The sequence below is a fragment of the Lissotriton helveticus genome, chromosome 3_1, assembly GCF_964261635.1.
Source record: "Lissotriton helveticus chromosome 3_1, aLisHel1.1, whole genome shotgun sequence".
In the NCBI taxonomy this organism is placed as follows: Eukaryota; Metazoa; Chordata; class Amphibia; order Caudata; family Salamandridae; genus Lissotriton; species Lissotriton helveticus.
In genome coordinates, this window is record NC_136061.1 from 1,775,006,254 (window position 1) to 1,775,028,374 (window position 22,121).

Sequence of the window (22,121 nt, forward strand, 5' to 3'; positions counted from 1 at the left end):
GCAACAAAGCCTACTCACCACAAGCACGGACCACAACCATCAGCAACAAAACATACTCACCACAAGCACAAGCCACAACAATCATCAAAAAGCATGCTCACCACAAGCACAAACCACAACCATTACCAATAAAACATACTCACCACAAGCACGAGCCACAACTGTCACAAAAAACCTACTCAGCACAAGCCACAACTGTCAGCAACAAAGCCTACTCACCACAAGCATGAACCACAACCATCAGCAGCAAAACATACTCCCCACAAGCATGAACCTCAACCAACAGCAACAAAACATACGAGCCACAAGCACGAGCCACAAATGTCACAAAAACCTACTCACCACAAGCACAAGCCACAACTGTCAACAACAAAACATACTCACCACAAGCACGAGCCACAACCATCAGCAACAAAACATACTCACCACAAGCACGAACCTCAACCATTACCAATAAAACATACTCACCACAAGCACGAACCACAACTGTCACAAAAAACCTACTCACCACAAGCATGAACCACAACCATCAGCAGCAAAACATACTCACCACAAGCACGAACCACAACTGTCACCAACCAAACATACTCACCACAAGCATGAGCCACAGCTGTCAGCAACAAAACCTACTCACCACAAGCATGCGCCACAGCTGTCAGCAACAAAACCAACTCACCACAAGCCAGAACCACAACCATCACCAACAAAACATACTCACCACAAGCGTGCACCACAGCTGTCAGCAACAAAACATACTCACCACAAGCACGAGCCACAACTATCAGCAACAAAACCTACTCACCACACGCACAAACCACAACCATCACCAGCAAAACCTACTCACCACAAACAACCATCACCAATAAAACATACTCACCACAAGCATGCGCCACAGCTGTCAGCAACAAAACCTACTCACCACAAGCACGAGCCACAACTATCAGCAACAAAACCTACTCACCAGACGCATGAACCACAACCATCACCAACAAAACCTACTCACCACAAGCATGAGCCACAATTGTCAGCAACAAAGCCTACTCACCACAAGCACGAACCACAACCATCAGCAACAAAACATACTCACCACAAGCATGAGCCACAACAATCATCAACAAAACATACTCACCACAAGCACGAACCACAACCATCACCAATAAAACATACCCACCACAAGCACGAGCCACTACTGTCACAAAAAACCTACTTACCACAAGCACGAGCCACAACTGTCACCACAAAACATATTGCCCACAAGAACGAGCCACAACTGTCACCACAAAACATACTCCTTACAAGCACAAACCTCAACCATTACCAACAAAACCTACTCACCACAAGCACGAACCACAACGATCACCAAAAAAACATACTCACCACAAGCTCACCTGAAAGCGTTAAACTGGCTACCATACGAAGCCAGAATCCAACTTAAAATGGCATGTATCACCCACAAAGCGCTCCACTACAAAACACCAAGATACCTGGCCCAGAAGATTGAGCTATCTGGAGGAGGCAGACCAGCTAGGAGGGCCAAGGAGCTGCTGTTTAAACCACCCATCTTCTGGAAGAATAAAACATACGACAGAGCTTTTTCCGGGGCAGCCCCCAGAATCTGGAACTCACTCCCTCCAAATATTAGGACAATTACAAACACGGCAACATTCAAGAGGGAAGCTAAGATCTTCCTAATGAGTTAGGGCCAGATGTAGGTAATTCTATTTTACCGACTCATAAATACCGAATTTTACTGGTTCGGTATTTATGAATCGGTAAAATAGAAGGAGGGAGATGTAGGTAAATTCGGTAATTGAATTACCGAATCTGTAAAAATCGGTATTTACCGAACCGGTAAATACCGATTTGGTAATGCCCATTGATTCCTATGGGCATTGAAGTCCATAGGAATCAATGGGCATTACTGAATCGGTATTTACCGATTCGGTAAATAACGATTCAAGCAAGGGTGCAGGGGGTGTCACTTTGACACCCTCTAACACCCCAAATACAGGCATGTGTGCCATGTGCACACAGACATGCCCTAAAGGCATGTCTGTCTGTCACATGGCATAGGTGTGCAAGCACACATGTGCATGCACACCTGGATTCGGTATTTTACCACCCAATTGGGTTGGGTGGTAAAATACCGAATCTGAAAGGCCTTTGGGACTCAGAAGAGTCCCACCTACATCCCGAAGTTACCGAATCGGTAAAAATACAGTTTCTGTATTTTACCGATTCGGTAAATTTACCGATTCGGTAAATTTACCGAATCGGTAAAATTGGCCCCCTACATCCCAAATACCCATTTACCGGTCGGTAACGGTCGAAATTGGCCGTTACCGGTCGGTAAATGGCCACCTACATCTGGCCCTTAGTTCCTTACATAGGCAAGAAAGGACTTCACTGCCACCGCGTCATAGATGGGCCAAAAAGGAACAACAAATGGAAGAAAAGAGAAAGTCACTACAGATAAAGACAATTCGGAACTATTGGACAGGATTATAATATATAGTACAGTAGACAAGTAGAATACCTTATATGGTAACCATGGAGATAGATGCAGACTAAAATTATATAGAAATATGAAAATCCCGATGTCAAGTACTAGCCTAATTTTACCACGCCATCGTACATATTCTATGCTATATTACCTTATAGACGTATACCTAACCTACCTCACATCAGTGTGAAACGTTTACTATATACCTCTATACCTACCTACCTCATTCACTATATGTTTATGCTATGCGAGTTGTATCTCTAACCTACCTCATGTATATGTATCTGTGAAGCGCTCTGCTACCCAAGGGTCACGTTCGCGCTATATAAAACTCTCTAAATAAAATAAAAATAAATAAAATAAATCAGAAGCAAAACATACTCACCACAAGCACGAACCACAACTGTCACCAACAAATCCTGCTCACCACAAGCTCCAAACAACAATTGGCGTTTTCTTTCTTCTTTGCAGGTGTGAAGCATTCTGCCGCACACATACAATCAGGAAATTGCTTAAATCATTGCTTTGGTGCAGTAATACTGTGCTGAGCACAGCACAGACACCCATGCACTAAGTCACTTGGCACACAGCTGCTGAAACTGCGCCACAGAAGGGAAAGAGCAGATATGCGCCACTTTTTCGTAGATATGGTACAGTTCTGGTCTGTCCATTTCACATAATGAGGCACAGCAACTTTGCTTGCAGCCCTGCACTGTATGAACTCTTTGTAAATCTGGAAACAAGTTCATAGAAGTACCCAGTCCCCTGCTTTGTGTTCAACAGCAACCGTCCTTGGATGGTTACTTCCTACATTGAAGATGCCTCAGCTGAAGTGGACTGGAGAGAATCTCCTGTGCTGTGAAGCTGAGAGAGGGGCAGACCGCTGAATGAACAAGAAACAAGCCTTCTTGCCATTATATCAGCTGACGGAAAGAAATGTAAATGTGTGCATTAAGTTAACCTGCAAGTGTACAGACTGCATGGCAGCTGGTATTGGTTTTAATTGATACAATCGCTTGAATAGTATTCTTTTTGGGAGGTATTGTAAGGTTACCTGATGAGCTGAGAGGGTGCTTTTAATAGACTACTATGTAAAATATGCTTACTAGGTACAACCTGCATGTTCCTCAGATCTACATTTTATCTTAAACCGAAATCTTTTTTAGCACTTTGCAGTAGCCTATCTTATACTGTGTAGAATGCAAATTTAAAATAATAAAGTACATATTCACAGTGATTTCTGTCACAGGCTGGGATCTTGTAATATTCAAAACTCACCAGTCACTATTCCCCACTGCATCAACCAGAATTTAATTCTGTGGCTCTCCGATTACACACACGGATATCTGCAGTGATCGCCTTAACTCATGGGTACTCACAAACTTTCTCTCGGGGGCCAAATTTACAGTGTGGTTTGTGTACGAGGGCCGCACCGGTGGGGGCGGGGTCAGTGGGGGAGGGGGCAGGGCTAGAAGAAAAAAAAACTGACCATGAGGTTGATCACAGGTCTCTGCAGCGGACGCCTTCGTCCACTGAGCCACCAGACCCTGCATACACACATCTCTCTCTCTCTCTCTCGTTCTTTCTCTGTCGCTCTCTCTCTCTCTCTCTCTCTGTCTCCCTCCCTCCCTCTCTCTACCTCTCTCTCCCTCTGTCTCTCTGTCTCCCTCCGTCTCACTCACTCTGACTGTCTCACTCACTCACTCTCACTCCCTCTCTCCCTCTGTCTCACTCACTCTGACTGTCTCACTCCCTCTCACTCCCTCTCTCCCTCTGTCTCACTCCCTCTCTCCCTCTGTCTCACTCACTCCGACTGTATCACTCTCTCTTTGTCTCCCTCTCTCTCTCTGTTTCCCTCTCCCTGTTTCCCTCTACCTTCCTCCATTTCTCTCTCCCTCTCTCCTTCCTTCTCCCTCCTTCCCTCTGTCTCCCTCTCTCTCCTTCCCTCTCCCTCCTTCCCTCTGTCTCCCTCTCTCTCCTTCCCCCTCCCTCACTCCTTCCCCCTCCCTTACTCTGAGGTCTCCCTCACTCACTCTGAGGTCTCCCTCACTCACTCTGAGGTCTCCCTCACTCTGAGGTCTCCCTCCCTTGATCTGTCTTTCCCTCGCTCTCCCTCTGTCTGCCTGTCTCCCTCCCTCACTCTCCCTCTGTCTGCTGTCTCCCTCCCTCGCTCTCCCTCGCTCTCCCTCTGTCTGCCTCTGTCTCCCTCTGTCTGCCTCTGTCTCCCTCGCTCTCCCTCTGTCTCCCTCGCTCTCCCTCGCTCTCCCTCGCTCTCCCTCCCTCACTCTCCCTCTGTCTGCCTGTCTCCCTCCCTCGCTCTCCCTCTAGCTGGCTCTGCCTCCCTCGCTCTCCCTCTGCTTCCCTCGCTCTCCCTCTGCTTCCCTCGCTCTCCCTCTGTCTGCCTGTCTCCCTCCCTCTCCCTCTGTCTGCCTCTGTCTCCCTCCCTCGCTCTCTCTCTGTCTGCTTGTCTCACTCCCTCACTTTTCCTCTGTCTGCCTCTGTCTAACTCGCTCTCTCTCTCCCTCTGTCTGCCTGTCTCCCTCCCTCTCCCTCCGTCGCTCTCCCTCTGTCTGTCTATCTCTGTCTCCTTCCCCCCCCTCTCCCTCTTCATCTCACCCTGCCTGTGTGTGCCCGGGCTGAGACAGCTTCTGGGCACACACACACTCAGCAAGCCAGCCAGCCGCACCCGAGCACTTAACAGGTCTTTAAAAGACCATTCGCATGCTAATGAGGCTTTGTTCACCTCTTAGGCCCCTGCAGCCCCACTCTGACGGAAATCGCTCGGCCCTCACAGAGAGTCTCTGCATCGCGCTGCAGCAGGGGTGTTTGCTGAGATTCTTTAAGAAAAAAACAAACAAACACGGGTACGATATCTGCACGGTCCGCGGGCCGCCAGGGAAGGCTTGCCGGGCCGCCCCTGGCCCGCGGGCCGTACTATGAGTACCCGTGCCTTAACTAATAGAGGTTTCACAACATAAAATAGTACATCTCTCCCTGATTAGCTTAACTTGCATTTATTTTTCATTTAATGTGTGGTTATTTTACATGCAGTTATTTGAAAGACCAACAAATTATTTACAGAATATTTTGGGGCATATTATCAAGAATGGCGTTAAAATTATCGCTGATTTAGTGGCAGGAAACTGCTGCTAAAGTGGAGAAAATGGGCTTGATAATATGCCCTTGAGAATTCCCATAGAAGCCCAAGTTCACACCAGAACCTGGGCTTCTATGCGAATTCACAAGGGCATATTATCAAGCCCACTATCGCCGCTTTAGCTGCAGTTTCCTGCCGCTAAAGCGGCGATAATTTTAACGCCGTTCTTGATAATATGCCCCTTTGTTCTTTTTAGAGATACCTTTGATCCCGCCCCATGGTCACTGACCCCGCCCCCATTGGATGCAGGATCACAGTTCCCATACTTTAATGCACTTCGACCTCTGCTTTGGGCAAAGAATGGTTACAAACGTGGACAACTTGGGCTACACTTAACTTGCTGACAAATCGAGCTACACAAATGCAATCCACTGAGGCATATTCCTCTTTCTATGTGCCCTGCATGATGCAGAACTCATAGAAAAATACAGTAACGGGGATAAATAAAGATATTTCTCCTCGTTACATCTCCCCTGGGAAGGCGTATCTTTTTGTCGCTGTCACAGGTTTGCCGATTCTGGCACATCTGGGAATGCATCAACATCTATGAGAGTTGCATTGGAACCCCCACGCAACGCACATTGAACAGGGCAGATTAGGCAGCGCAACAATTTCCGCATTGCTTTACTCCATATTTTTTAAGCCACGCAAAGCGGTCTTTGCTCGTTTTTTTGAATCTCACTTAAGGTTTGAGTTGCGCATGTACCACGTTGCGTGGTGCAAAGACGACACAATCCGCATCACCAATATGTCTCAAAGTATTTAAATAAAATTTAAAAATACTTGTATTGGAGGCTTGGTTCCTGCCCTATTCTTTGCCAGCACTCCTGCTCATGCAGCTACACACCCACCTTTCCAAATTGTAGCGTTTGTTTTTCAAGAGATGGATATTTATCGAGAGATGAGTCAGGTCAATGGATCTTGACACCAGTGCATGAAATGACCTGCGCCCCTGCAATTGAGTGAATGGAACATTCCTGCTAGCCCGACGCACGTTCCAGACCCCGCGCGGTGCGTCATTCCTCTGCTGCCACCCACAACCTGCTTCTAGTTTTAACCAGGGGCGTATCTACCAATAGTGCAGTAGGTTCAGCAGCACCGGAGGCATGGGATGTTAGGGCCACTCCACTCCGCCGTAATTATAGCTGTGAGTTTTTTTGCTACCAAACAACAGGATATTTAGTTTTGCTTACACCAGGGCGCTTGGCATCCTTCTTGTGTAACTGCTTTAATTGCTACGTGAAGAATGAAGAAAATAATCAAATAATGGACAGGAGTTATAATAGACGTGAAGAAAGATTGAAAGTGGAAACAAGGACATAAAAGTGGAAATAAGTCATGAAAGACAGAATTAAAGATGGAAGGAAGACGTAAAAAAATGAGAAGCAAAGAAGGAATCAATGATTGAAACCAGAAATAAAAGATGGAAGTAAAGAGGGATGAAAAATAAAACAAAGTTGGAGAAAGACATGGACAGAAGGATGAAAGAAATATGAGAGAAAGATGGAAACAAGGAAATATAGATTGGGGGATTGCCTCCCCTCCCTTTCCAATCAGGCCCGGCTCCAGGAATTTTTATTTGGGTGGGCCTAGGGTGCATTTGGGTGGGCCACTGAGGACTGGATTTCTCGCATATATGACTAGGCAGGACTGCTTCAGGGCCCTCCTTTATCTCTTCTTAGTCTTACCATGCTCAGTAAAAAGCACTCTTTTCCAAATCTCTTTCTAAATATTATCACTCTCAAAAAGTGTTTTTTCCATGTAATGTTCCTTTGATGGGAAGAGGAGGTTTCTGAGGTGGGAGTATCAGGCAATTGACACTTCTCGGGCTCCCTCTGTGCGAGCCTTCAGGGAGAATCCCTCTTCATTACTACCTCCACCTGACCACGGACTCTGCAACGCACTCCTGTAACAGGCTTGATTATCACTACTACTCTCCCCCAGCCCCATATCAGGCACCATTGGGCTTCACTCTCATTTTTCCCGGTAAAAATATTAGTAAAATCACCCTCTAACTTAAAACATTGCGTATAGCAGTAAATATAATTAGCACACACTTTAAAGTATGTTCCACAGTAACCCTTATGACCTGATTGCTAATTAAATAAACAAAGACTGAAAGGCCATGACAGGGCCGGCTTTAGTGCTGATGCGAAAGTCTTTTTTGGCGCCGCACCAATAACCTCTTTCTCTGTAAATACCTTTACTACCACCTTCCAACAGTGCCCCTCACCCCTCCAAGGCCCCCCTATTGGCCTCTTCCTCTGATTCCCTCACTGCCACACGCCACGAGTGCCCCTCATCTCCCCATAGCCCCTCCCCCTCATGACCTCTTCCTCGGATTCCCTCACTGCCACCCTCCAGCAGTGCCCCTCATCTCTCTTTAGCCCCTCCCCCTCATGACCTCCTCCTCAGACTCCCTCACTACCACCCTCCTCCAGTGCCCCTCATCTCTTCCTAGCTCCCCCTCCACCCCATGACCTCTTCCTCTGATTCCCTCACTACCACCCTCCAACAGTGCCCCTCATCCCTCCATGGCCCCCCCTATTGACCTCTTCCTCGGATTCCCTCACTACCACCCTCCAACAGTGCCCCTCATCACTCCATAGCCCCTCCACTATTGACCTCCTCCTCGGATTCCCTCACTGCCACCCTCCACCAGTGCCCCTCATCTCTCCGTAGCCATTCTCTCATATGCATTTCATTTGTTGTATAGCGCTACTCATATCAGTGTGGTGTGCGTCAGTACTTCAGCACGCACACATTATACAGAGACAATGAATCATACAAGTATGTAACTCAGTCTACAGGGAATGTTACAGAAGCCAATGAGGATTACAAGGTGTAGAAATCACATGTCATCCATACTGGTGGGCAGTATATTTTAAGAGGGTTTGGTCTGGGGAAACACAACTTTAGGATTTAAAGAGTATTCCATGGGGTTCTGCTTTACAGATAAAAATGTATATTTGCCCAAACATACTCATTTGAGCAACATTAGAATAATGAAAGACTGAGGAAGTTCTAACTAGATCACAAAACAAAAAACGGAAGTTCTACCTATACCATTCATGTTTGTATGCAACTCTTTGATGGCAGTTCATTGGTCACTGTCCTATGTTAGGATTGTATTCTGAACTGCAAATAACACAAGGATCTCTGTGACAAAGGCAGTAACCTACTGAGCTTCCACATAAAATACAGGGGCATATTATCAAGGGGGTTTATCTCCGCTTTTTTGGCTTTAAAAGCCAAGAAAGCGGAGATAAAATTATCTCCCTATTACCTAGCTGTCGCTAACACCAGTTAGCGACAGCTAGTAGGAGATAGCGACCATTTTGGGCCCCACTTTGCATGTCAGTGATATTTATCACTAATGACATGCAAAGTGGGCGTGCCAAGATGTTATCGACTGGAAACAGTCGCTAACATCGTTATCTCCTATTACCAACTTTTGGAGATATTCGCGCTAAGCGCGAATATCTCCAAAAACTAACACCTGCCCTGAGCAGTTCTTAGCCATGTTATCCAATGGGAGGTGGATAACATGGCTAAGAGCATTAGCTCGGTAATGCATGAATATCGCGGACTTTTCAGCGATATTCATGCATTGCGGCCGTTTTTTATCGCATTTGCGATAAACCTTGATAATAGCAAGGTTTATCTGCGATAATTTCTGACGATGCTTAGCGTTAAAAAATTCGTTGCTAAGCATCGTTAGCGATAAATATCGCTTAACGTTGGTAATATGCCCCTCAGTTCATCTGCATTTAAAAACTACTAACAGACAAATGATTGCTCGCTAGCAGGATCATTAATCACCACATTATCTGGGCATTTAATATTGTCTTTTGTTGTCCTGCAATGGCCATGACGCCAGGACGCCCCTTTGCTGAGGCATCTGTGCGCTTAATAAATTTGGATAACATAACATAACATAACATGATGATAAAAATTGTTTCAATGAAGCACACACGGAGTATGTGTCCTGCTGGGCCTGCGTAGATTTTAAAAAGAAAAACAAATAGTAACACATTCTCTTACCCACTCCATTAGTCAAACTTTGTGTCACAGCCTGATGTGATAAGCAGCTGCAGGGGTCAGGAAAGGTGAATAGGAATAAACAAAAAGAAATATCCTTGCAGCAGAACAGTGGGCAAAGGTTACCGTTGTCAAAGAAAGGATTTGTTGCCTTATGCATGTGCAGATGATGGGGTGAAAAAATAAACAAAGCCTCGTTAACATGTAAATAATCTTTTAAAGACCTGTGAAGTACTTGGGTGCGGCTGCGAAAATCTCAAAAACTGTCTGTGGTGTGTGTGCGCCCGGGAAGCTGTCTCAGCCCGGGCAGATACACATGATGGGGGGGGGGGGATAGGGTTGAAGCACTTTGAGCCAAATGGCGTTGCCTGCCTTCAAGCCCTCACTGCGAGGGCCAAGGCTCCGGTTTGGGTGGGCCAGGCTCATGTTTGGGTATGCCTGGCCCACCCGGCCCACCCACTAGAACCGGGCCTGTTTCCAATATTCGCCGATGGATAAGCCTTTTCTTCGACAATATAATAGGCAATTGTTTTGAAGACTGTTATTTAAAATTCACATTGTGGCCCCTTTTATATTTTTGGGAAAGCAGTGACTCTTTCAACATCTCTGAAGGTCAGTTTCAACTTGAAGTCACTGATGAGTTTGTTTTCTGAGTTTCCCTACTGAAAATCTGTTATACCCTATACCTTTTTACCAAATTCTTTCACAACTGAGGTGTTAAATGCACAGTTGGTCACACTGGAACATATTTATGAGACATTTGTGTCACTCTTGCACCACGCAACGTAGTGCAAGAGTGACACAAATAAAAAATTAGATTTATGAATCCACGCAAGCCCACCTTGCGTGGCCCTGAGTGGCTCCATAAATCTCGAGTAATCGCTGAGTTGCATTAGTCTGCACCTGGGAGGGGTCTCCATGGATGTTGCGTGGGTGTTCACACACAGCGTCCATAGATTTTTTACATATTCCCAGATTTACCAGAAGAGGTAGACTTGAGAATGTGCCAAAACCCTACACCTCCCCAGGTGAGGCGTAACTAGGAGAAACAGGTTTATTTCTCCTTGTTTTTTCCTCTTTCGATGTGTGCTGCATTCTGCAGCCCACGTAGAAAGAGGAAAAAGCCATAGGGCATTGTTTGCGTGCAGGAGTCTGCCCCTTCCTGCACAAAAACAATCCTCCTTCCAACGCCGGTACTCTTGCGCCATGGTACAAGGGTACCTGCGTTGGTGCTGGGCTGCCAAAAGGGTGCCAGCACAGAAGAAAAGCCAGGAACATTCCATATTCTTTTTACTACAGCACATTCCTGCCCTTCCCTGTAGCGCAGTCCAGCGTAGCATGGTGACTTGCTGCGCTACGTGACTTGGCCATAAATACGGCCCACTGTTTTTCAGATTTCCCATAAGTAAACAATCCCCGAAAGAGTGCCAGGTTTATTCGCCTCACTTGCTCACTCAGTGGTTACTCCCCAGCTACTGTAAAATCTGATGATTCTCCTAACTCCACCCTTAAAGGAGTCATGTAGGAGTAGGTCAGACTTGTGTGTGCATGCCCTGTACCCATATGCACAGTGTATACCAACTAATGGGTTCAAGTGGGTAGTGTGCGGCGCATCCATGGTGTACATGTGTACATTAACACTGGGCTGGGGACCAAGATTTACATACAATTCACGCAACGCAGAACAACTAGTAAAGATGTGGCATTGTGTTGTGTGAACGAGAGACAGCAGCACAGCCTCATGTATACAAGCTGACTCAAACAAGTCGATCAAGAGCTACCAGTAGCTCGCAGGCACCTTCAGAATAGCTTGCAGCATTGAGTTCATTTTTAAATAAGCACAGCGTCATAATTTCCTTTAAAACCTAAGGTAATTCTGTGTTTATTTTACATTATCATCATTATGCTGCAGAATGCAAGGCCTGATAATGAGCAATTCTCAGTCAGAATTATGGCCCAGGATGGGGAACAGAAGTGAAGAACTGAAGCACTGAGGTATTTAACTTTTAAATAAAAGTTCTTGTCAACGCAATATTGGAACATGCACACAAAATTATGTTTCTGAATGCTTTTAGGAGGAAGAACATTAAAATGAAAAGTTACCTTATGATTAAATAACCTCTTCATTTTAATTTTCTTCAATTTCAAAGTGTGGGATTTAGAAACAGCAGTTCTCTTGCTCTCAGTGTCCAGTAGACACTGTGACATATTTATAACTGAAAAATGCTGTATTTTGTTTTATGGGAAAACTTTAAAGTGAAGAAAAATATTTCTATGAAACATTGTCTTGTTTTCTCCACTTTCAATTAAGCCAATGGCGTCATACTTTTTTAAGAAGCATGTTTCTTCACTTTCAATTCCTCCCATTTAAACAAATGGCTGTATTTTTCTCTTTTAAATATAGCACTGTGTCTACAGGCCCCTAGGAGCAAGATGCCTACTGTTTGTAAATGTGACACTTGAAAATGGAGAAACAATCAAATGGTGAGTTTCATGGAATCCTTATAGTTAACTTTTCAGTTTAATGCTCTCCCAATTCAAAGTGTCGCCTTTACACACAGCAGGCATCTTGCTCCCAGTGGCTGGTAGACACAGTGCCACGTTTATAAATTATTTTGCGTGGAAGGAATTGAAAATGCAGAAAAATGGTCCATATTAGGAAAATTTTAGCAGAAAATGTGTTTGCACTCCAATTTCTCCCATTTAAAAAAATGGTTGTACATCTGAATCATACATTTAACAGTGCCACATATGACAAAAGGTATTTCCTGTGTCACAAGTACACACGACACAGGATCTCAGTCACCCATACAGATATATCCCATTCATATGCACACATGTTCATACATCCCAAAGACCACGCTCGCATTGACACACATGGCAGCCCTCTGTAAGTGGCCCTAGTCAATGTATTTTGTTCAAACCATAGTATCTGACTCTGTGGACATTAGGCTTAAAGTCAATAAAGCTGGTCGTGGAGGTGTCTGGTAACATTGTGCGAGATGCTTAGCCTTCAGTATCTCACAATGACTGTCAATGATCAGAAGTTGCTCTCACTGCAGAAAAGGTTTGAGATCCCTGGCATACACTAAGGAGGGGCAATGTTCATCTCTCTCCTTGCAGTGGCACACTTTTGGCTACCTGTGCCATAGTGCAAGGGTGTCTCCATTGTGTAAAGCATCGGTTTTTGTACTGGAAGTGGCCCCTTCCATTACAAAGTCTATGCTTAGCGGTGTTTCCCATTTTGTAAGTGAGCTGTAGAATGTAGCACGTACGCAAAGAGGGCAAAACTAGGAGAAATGAGAATATTTCTTCTTTTTGCCCCTCCCACAAGGAGGTGCAGAATTTTGGCTCAAATCTCTGTCTACAGTTCTTTGTAGATAGGGTTTTGCATCAAAACCCATTGGTGATTGCACGGGAACTTCCATGTACCACCCATACAACGCCACCTTGACGCAAAGCAATGTTAGGCAGCGCATTGCTTTGTGGTTGTTTGGCTTACAATCCAACGCAAATTGCTGTTTGTGTTGGATTGCAAGTCCTGCACAACACTTTGCATTGGGTTTGTGTTAAAAAAGTACGGCAAAGCTGACGCAGAGTGTTTGTAAATCTGGGCCAGGGTGCAATAAAAGTGCATCCCATTTCACAGGAGGAAGTGACAGAAGGAGAGATAGGTTTGCAAGGTTGTCCAAAAACACTCAACCCTGGGAGCAAAGATCTAACCCAGTGAACGTGATCCTGCGATTGTGGGCTAGGTAATGCAGTCACAAGCTGCGACTGTGCAGAGGTCACAACAGATTAGAAGGCGTCTTTTGGGAATCCTTGGTGGAGAGTACGAGGAGCTAGCAAGGGACAAAACCTTTTGCCTTGTCCTTGATCGAGCCCTGCTGCCAAGAGATCTGAAGAAGCTCTTTACAGATCTACACTCTGGGATGAATTGCACCCAACATGTGACTGTTGCCACCCACATAAAAGGTAATATTCTTGACGTCTGGACATCTAATCTGACGATCTCCAATCTATCAATCTCTCCGTGTACTTGGTCAGACCACTATTTTATAACATTCACCCTTGCCAATGTTCACCTCACCATTCCCTATTTGAAGGGGAGCCGTAGGGCAAGAAACTGGATATGAGTCAATATAGGCGATTTCTGCATGCAGCTGGCTACTACAGCCCCTTCAGATCAGCAGCCACTTAACAGCCAAGCAGAAAGTATTAAATCCTGGCTTGAATCTGCTAGTGACAGTGTTGCTTCCACTAAATAACCAAAATTATGAGACCTCATGATGCTCAACGTTGGTTCTCTGACGAATTAAAACTATAGAAACTCGACCTGCGTCAAGCCGAATGCAAGTGGAGGTGAAATTACTCCCCAGACATAAAAGATATATTCCTAACTCACCTGAAGGAATACAAAAACACAATTTTGCAACCTAAGGCAGAATACTTCAACGAGATCTTAGCAGGTCCAAAGAAATCTTTGCTATCGTGGATGAATTATCCAAACCAGACAGGGTCACAGTAAAACCCGCTCCCGCTCAAACCCATTTCATCGAAAATATTGCCTCCATCAGGTCCAGTATTCCTACCAATACTCCCCCTACATTGTTATCGTTCATAGGTAGAAACTATCTTCTATTAGATCAGATCCCTTTTATCTTTAAGGAAGTATTTTTTAGCCTTTTAAGGAGGGTTGGATCCGGCTCCCCTAATGATTGCTGTCCCCCATACATTTTGCGGGAGTCTCACCTGTCCATATCCTCCTCTCTAGCTCCTGAATAACTCCCTTAAAAAGGGCATTTTTCCAAATGCATTCAACGATGCGGAAATTGTTCCTATTCTGAAGAAATCATGGCCAGATCCCTCAACCTTAACCAACTATTGCCCTATCTCACTGCTCCCCTATCTAGCTAAAGTTCTGGAAGCTCATGTGGCTAGTTGCCTCAGCTCCTTTATTGAACGCTCCTATTATCTTGACCCTCAACAAGCAGGTTTCCGACCGGCGCACTCAACAGAGACAGTCATCCATGAACTTAGAAGGGGCGCTTATAGGGGTATCACCCAGGCCTTGGTACTTCTTGACCTCTAAGCGGCTTTTGACACGGTTGACCACGATGTTTTCATCAACCTTGTCGATAACGCCAGGGTTCAGGGTTCGGCTCTTGAATGGCGCTCATCTTTTCTTAGTAACCCCTCTCAAGCAGTCCGTCTTACCAACTTCTCTTCCGCCAAAATGAAATTGACCTGTGGAGTACCTAAGGGCTCCTCCCTTCCACCTCTTCTTTTCAATCTGTATCTTATACCCTTGATTCGATCTCTTGGAGTAAGGAAGGTCACCACTTTCAACTATGCTGATGACCGTCCACTTATATTTGATATCGATCAATATCCATCTTCTGTGCTCAACTTTAAATCCACCATGCGATTCATCAGTGAAAGGATGAATAGTAATCATCTAAAATTAAACCCTGATAAAACAGAGCTGATCCTAACAGGCGGGCTAGCCAACCAATGGAATTCCAACTTCTGGCCACCCCAATTAGGAAACCCCCCACTCCCAACAGGCTCCACCAAAAGTCTGGGTATTGTTATCAGCAGTGATCTGTCTATAAAAGCCCAGATTGGGACAGTGGTTTCCTCCTGCTTCTTCCGGCTGTGACAAATCTGGAAGATTAGTAGATTTCTGACTACAGAAGCCCTAATCCAAGTCATCTTGGCATTGGTAATCTCCCGCATTGACTACGCCAACTCACTTTATGTAGGTATTCCAGCATATCAACTAAATCGCCTGCAGGTGGTGCAAAATCAAGCGGGCAGATTAATTTACCATCTGCCCAAAGGCACTGTGTTAAGCCATTAATGGAAAGTCTACACTGGCTCCCAGTTGCCAAACGCTGTGCATTCAAGCTGGAGTGTATCACATTTAAAGCTCTATACAGCAACAGCCCAGCATTTGTATCCTCTCAGATACAGTGCTATGTTCCCTCCGGAACCTTAGGTCTTCGGATTAGAATTTGTTGGTCATTCCATTCTCTAAACGTAAGAAACATGGAGGACTAAGGTTTGCGGTCCTGGCCCCTCTTTCATGGAATTCTATCCCTATAGAGATCAGATCACTGACGTCTTACGCACAGTTTAGAAAACAGCTAAAGACCTGGCTGTTCCGCCAGGCGTATGACTAATCCCCTCACAGCAGCATCACTCTCTGGACTCTGGCGCCATGAAACCGCTTAGTGTACGTGCGCTTTATAAGCTCTTTTAACAACATCCAATCCTTCAGGACACTCCTAATCGACTACAGTTCACAGTCAAGCTAACGTTTCCAGCAAGTTTGACATGGTCATTGACCTCTTACACTATATCAATGAATTGAAGTTCAAAGGTCAAATCACATTCAATATGGTGCCTAGGGTCTATGCAGAATTCCAGCCTCGGACACAGATAGGCGACCAATAGGAGGGCTGTGGGCGTGAGACGACCAGGATTTGCTCCAACACACCCCTCCCTTATCTTCACCCCAGGGCCTATTGCAATGTTGCTACTGGTGGGGGTTGCAATGGGCTGCAGGTGTAAGAAGTTATATCAAGTAGTTGGAGAGCTGTGTTGAATTCTCATCCCTGAATGTTGCAGCTGGAAGTTTGCAGTTTTATTGGCAGCCTGCTGGGAGGCCAGGAGTTGTGGGAACCCAGGGTTCACTAATTCCAAGCATGGTACCGCTGTGAAGTGAGTACAAACATCACTTGCGAAATCTGACAAAAGGAAGGGCACCAGGGGTGATTTTCAGAACAGTCCAGCTTTGAAAATCTGCCCCTTTCACGTTTAGTATCTGAAATATTCTTTCATGAAAATCCCTCCAGTGGAATAAATCAAGTTTATGGCAGTGGTTCTAAAGGCACCGCAGTGTCTAAATACCAGGCGTGCTTTAAAAGCCATCTAAATGCGTTTATTCCAAAATACATAGTGCATATGTAAATGTCACATACCTGTAATCTTGTGAAAAACACCCAACAAGCCCTAAAGGAGAAGGACGCGTAAACCCTATGATTAACCAGCATCCTATCAGTGAAATGATCTGTAATCCTATGATAGCTAAAGTCCCCCTGAGGTAAAAGACCTCAAACAGCCACGTACTTGTAAGCTTGTGGTGATTCACGTGTGCAGCATACTCGAATGGTTCGACTGAAAAATACATCTTGTTTTTTAAAACCAGTGTGGAACAGTTCCTCACTTTTTAACACCACCTTCAAAGTTAGTGTCTTAATTGTGTCACTCTAGATCCCCCCACAAATGTTGTGTGCAGTAGCTGCCTCCTTTTGCAGTGTGAATCTGTAAGGGATCCATATGCTTTGCCTGGAGTAGTGCACATTTGTGTGTGTATTATGGTAGCTTTTGTACAGCAATTCGTAGGTATGATGGGATTCCGAAGAGCTCCGATTTCCATCGGGAACCTGGGCATCATTTCAGCCCACAAGACTGAGACAGGGTGCCAAGGGCAGAATACCCTCCGCGGGCCATGCTGGGTGAGATGCCTAAAGTCTGGAGATGTGCTGTTAACCTGGCGTGGTGGCATCACTGTGTGTGTGCATGGAGAGCTCAGGTAAGGTGTGAGAGAATGTGCCTTGTGATTTTGAGTTTTAGGGTACTGAATAAATCATTTAGCACTGCCAGTCCCTACCAATGGACCCTGTGTACAGTACTATCCATATCGACAGAGTAATGTTTAGCGGGTATATGCACCGAACAACAAGGGGTTGCCCTTGGGTTATCCTGGAGATCTATAAATGCAGTTGTTGCCACAGGAGCTCTTGTGCAGTATGCTCTGCACCCTATATGAAAAGTATGCCCTATATTGTTAGAACAAATTTGTATGTAACCGATAGTCAGCTTTTTTTCGCTAGAATTCCCTTGGTTTTATGTCCATATGAATTAAAACGTGGTTTTAGATTCGTATATGTTTTGGTGGTACCTAGATAGTTGATCACAGCCTGTGTTCTTTTAGTGCACCTGAATGACCTCTGATTTTAGTCTGGGGATCTTTGCGGAGCATCAGTCCCTCAACAGTCTGGAAAGATGGCATTGACTCTGGGATGTGTCTCATGTGAGGCAGAACAAAATGCTCATCTTTTACCAGTTCTTTTACATCTCCTAAGTGCGCTGACTGCCACTAGTAGGACCACATTGTGTGTCATCTCTAAAAGTGCATCTCTGCACTGTTTTGAACTATCGGCTAATTACGACGGACAGTACTGTGTTTGTGCCCTGTGTTGTTATTGGGTTTCTGATAGGTTGTCTCAGTCTTTTTACACCTTTCAGAGATGGACATTTTAATCAAAGATCCATTATATCTTTTCTGTTTCAAGCTTTAACAGAGTCATGTGCTCACCCCGTCTTTGTTAGATAAAATAGATACATCAATATATCCTGCATTGTGTACTCTGCTAGCCAGACACCACTTCTTATTGTCCACGTTAAACAATAATTCCATTTCAGGAAGTAGCAGTGCCTTGTTGCAGTTTCTTGCTTCTTTAGCATGTCCTTATACCCATCTGATAGACTTAGACTGCACAAATTATGTGATCCTGAGAGTAACTGCACTAAGGTATTGGATTCTGTCTTCACGTGTGTGATGGTCCATTAGCAGCCTAGCATGTGGCCTTAATTCCTGTGTGATTTGATTAACATCACGTCCAACTGTGAGGAACATTGGGGCTTATTTACAAGCCCATTGCACCACCCGCTTGTGTCACTTTTTTAGAAGCACAGGTGGAGCAGTGTGCCAGCCCATATTTACATGGCCACGCAAAGCCACCCTGCGTGACTTTTCATGGACTTGTAAATATGGCCCCTTTTCACGCATTACTTTGTGTGAGAGGTGTGGGCAGTGGGCGTTTCTGAGGATGTTCCCACGCAACACCCCTGGATTCTGCCGTATTCACAGATTTACAACCTGGGAATTTGTCAGAATCCTACGCCTCCTCAGGGGAGGCTTAGGAGTGGCGCAACGAGGACAAATATTTGCATTCTGCAGCACACATATAAAGAGGAAAACGCCCTCAATTATTGTTTTTGTGCAGGAAGGTGTCCCTTCTTGCACAACAACAATCATGCCTGCAACCCAGGCACTCTTCCACAATGGTGCAAGGGTGTCTGCATTGGCTTGCGGCTGTTGTTTTAGCACTGGTGCAGGGCAGAGCACAGGAATGCACGTATTGCTGTAAATATGGCGTATCTCTGTGTTTTTAAAATGATACAGGCAGGGGCGTAACACAGGCCCCCGCAGCCCACGCGGTGCGGGGGGCCCCTAGCTCCAAGGGGCCCCCTCGGCCCTGAACTCTGGCCGGGAGAGCTCCTGATTGAGCCCGGAGGGGGCCCCCCTAAGTACCGTGCAGGAAGGCCCCCTCCTCACTTTTCGTTACGCCAGTGGATACAGGACGGCGCAGCACAATGGCTTGTGGCGTGGCATAATATCCTCGTAAATGGGGCCCATTGTTTTTTGTATCCACATCAGTGCTTCAATATCTTGTCATCTTGGATGTTGTCGTCCTTAGAAGGTATAGTTGTAGCAGTGAGATTGGTGGGAAACTAAAATGCATTCCACTACAACTCTATTTCCCAAGCGTTTGCGACTTGAATTGTATACTATTTTGGGGAAGGTTGCTCACTGAATTTGATTACTATGGGCAATGCGTAGTGCCTAATCTTGGGCCTCCTGTGATAAATGGTGTGAACGTGCCCCTACCTATCACGATGTAGCCCATTAGTGTGGTATCGTTTGTCCTGGCAGATTGCTCTATGAAAGAACTCTACCACTAGCTCTACACTCATTAGTTTCAATGTATCCATGGGTGGCTATGCCTAAGCTGCCATCTACCTTCCGTGCACCTACCTGCCTTGCATTTTTGCTCCCTATCCTATAAAGGATGCATGTGTTGAGATGCTCACATGGGGATCTGGATTAGGTACTGACCTTCTTACCAGGAGATTGTGTATCTTTCCCTCTAGATCACAGCATTTTGTCAGCAGTGACAATTCAGTTTACATAGCCACAACTCCAGCTAACAACAAAGTCAGTCAAGGTGTGTTATTCCCTTTTTCCTCTTTCCATGTGTGCTGTAGAATGCAGCACACACAGAAAAAATACAGAAGAGAAATAAGGATATTTCTCCTCATTGGCCTCTCCTTAACACCACTCCTGGGGTGATGTTAGAATCTGACGCATTCCCAGGTTTACGGTTCCAAATAAATCTGTGAGTGCTTCTGATTCCATGGGTGTTGTGTACGGCCAAGCACAGCAACACCCATGGATCACTCCTTTCAGCAGTGTTCTGCGTGAAAGGCCATGAAAAGCCAAGTAAAGTGGCTGTGCATGGGCTGGTAAATATGCTGCTGCACATTGCGCCACCAGAGCGTAAAACAAAGTTATGCTCCTGCAGCGCAAAAGTGCTTTATAAATGAGGCTCCTTTTGTGCCTGTGATGTATCACTATGTTGATAAGAACTTCCTTAAGGGTATTCCTTGTCATAATGTCATGTTTAGCAACTGACGGTATGAGGGTTTGAAGGGGTGGCATCTGGAGATTTTGAGTCTACATGAATGTGTTCAGCGGTCTGAGGTTAACTACAGGTCTTTTCACCCCCTTCTTGAAACTGTACTTCTTGTGCCATCATTTTTTGCACTTCTACAATGGTGGGGTGTGTTCCGTTTTGCCGACTTTTTATTTTACTAGTGCATTCTTTGGTTTCGCTCTAGATCTCTGCAGAGTTCCTGTGTTACTATCCCTGGCACTCATCTGAAAATAGTGAAAACTTCAATTTTAAAAACACAAAAAACTTGAGACTTCCCCAACCATGGCCCTGCCGTTGGGAAGGTAGTAGTTTGTGGTTGGGAAAGTGGTACAATTGCGAGTCCTTGAGCTGTGATGTGCAACCTCTTTTAATTCGCCTCTCCCTCTGCCCTTTCTCTCTCTCCCTTTCTTGTTATGCCTCTGAGTACTCATTTCTAGCGAGGTGGAGTTCTAGACCACTGATCTAAGGGCTGCTTACAGGAATTTGTCTTCACTATGATCCGCTTTGGAGTGGTGTTGGTGGTCTTCTTATGGATGGACACAACTGTGATGGCTTTCTTAGTTTTAGTGTCAATGACCTAAAGAGTGTGATGTGTCTGTTCAATCTTGCATATTTTCTAGGGCATCATTCACTTGCGTTCACAGAGAGTGTATACTTTAGTTAGACCACAGGCCTGCATTACATTTTATTAGTCCCTGGATTACATCTTTCACAGACATTTCTACCTGGTGTAATCAAATTACAATGATGCTGTTCGAGACATTTTATTACTGTTGACTATTCTCTGTGTTTTTGGAAGCTGAAGCAGGGACTAACTAGTGTTTGTCGTTCACATTTACCCTGCTGTATATGGTTAGTGAAGCTGTAGGGTTTGCTCACATGTTGTACAAAGTTATAGCCGCCATTTTCCAGCTGGAGCTTTCATTTTCATGTTCTCTGTATCTAGAGGTGAGCATGCAAATGTTGCCCATTCTAGTTCTCCCATCTAATGTTCATAATTTGAACCTTCTGCTTAGATTAATAGGGTAATCCACAGGTGTCTGCCTGATGAAAACTGTCTTTTGTTTGTACTGTGGGTGTAGTATAATCCATTAAAAGTCTCACTGTCCCCAGGCATTTAGTTGGTAGCACTTGATTTTATAAAGGCAATTACAGTTCCATTTTGCAACGGGTTGGGTGCGTTTAATAGTGACTCTTCCTTTCATTTGCAATTTGTAGGTCGAACCTAGGTAACGCGCATGCGCTGTCTGCAAGACCTGTTGTTATCTCCTCTATCGTCTTTTGGCAAGCCCATGAATTGCCATTTGTTTGTTGTGCCATTTAGAAAAACTGAAATGTTATTGGTGCATTGGGTTCGATTCTCCCACCTTTGGATGCTTGGATCAAGCCCAGGCGATTTCAACCATTGTTTGCTTGCGTTGGTCATCCCAATACGTCCCCGGTTACTCCTGGTCATCCTGATCTACCTTTTAATTTTGTAGGCTATCAACATAGTTTTAGGCTTTCAGCCCATTTCACGGAGCAATGCTCTGTTCAGCACCTGCAAAGTGGCAATTTCTGTCCGGTAGCTGTTGAGCTAAAAATGCAATTACATTTCTAATGCTTGTTTAGTTTAAATAGTTGATTTTCTTTCTTCTGCTGGACACATGCACACATGTCAGTATCCAGAAACATATAGACCACAGTAGGATGCAAGGGAAACCATTAGCAACTGGAACATTAAACTTTCCAAGGAGGGCCAGGTTTGTGTATCCACACCAAACCGTACACAAACTTTGTCCATCAACATGCATGGGAAGGGTATAAGATGGGGATCAACTTCTGGTGAGATGGGATTTATAAAGGAAACTCA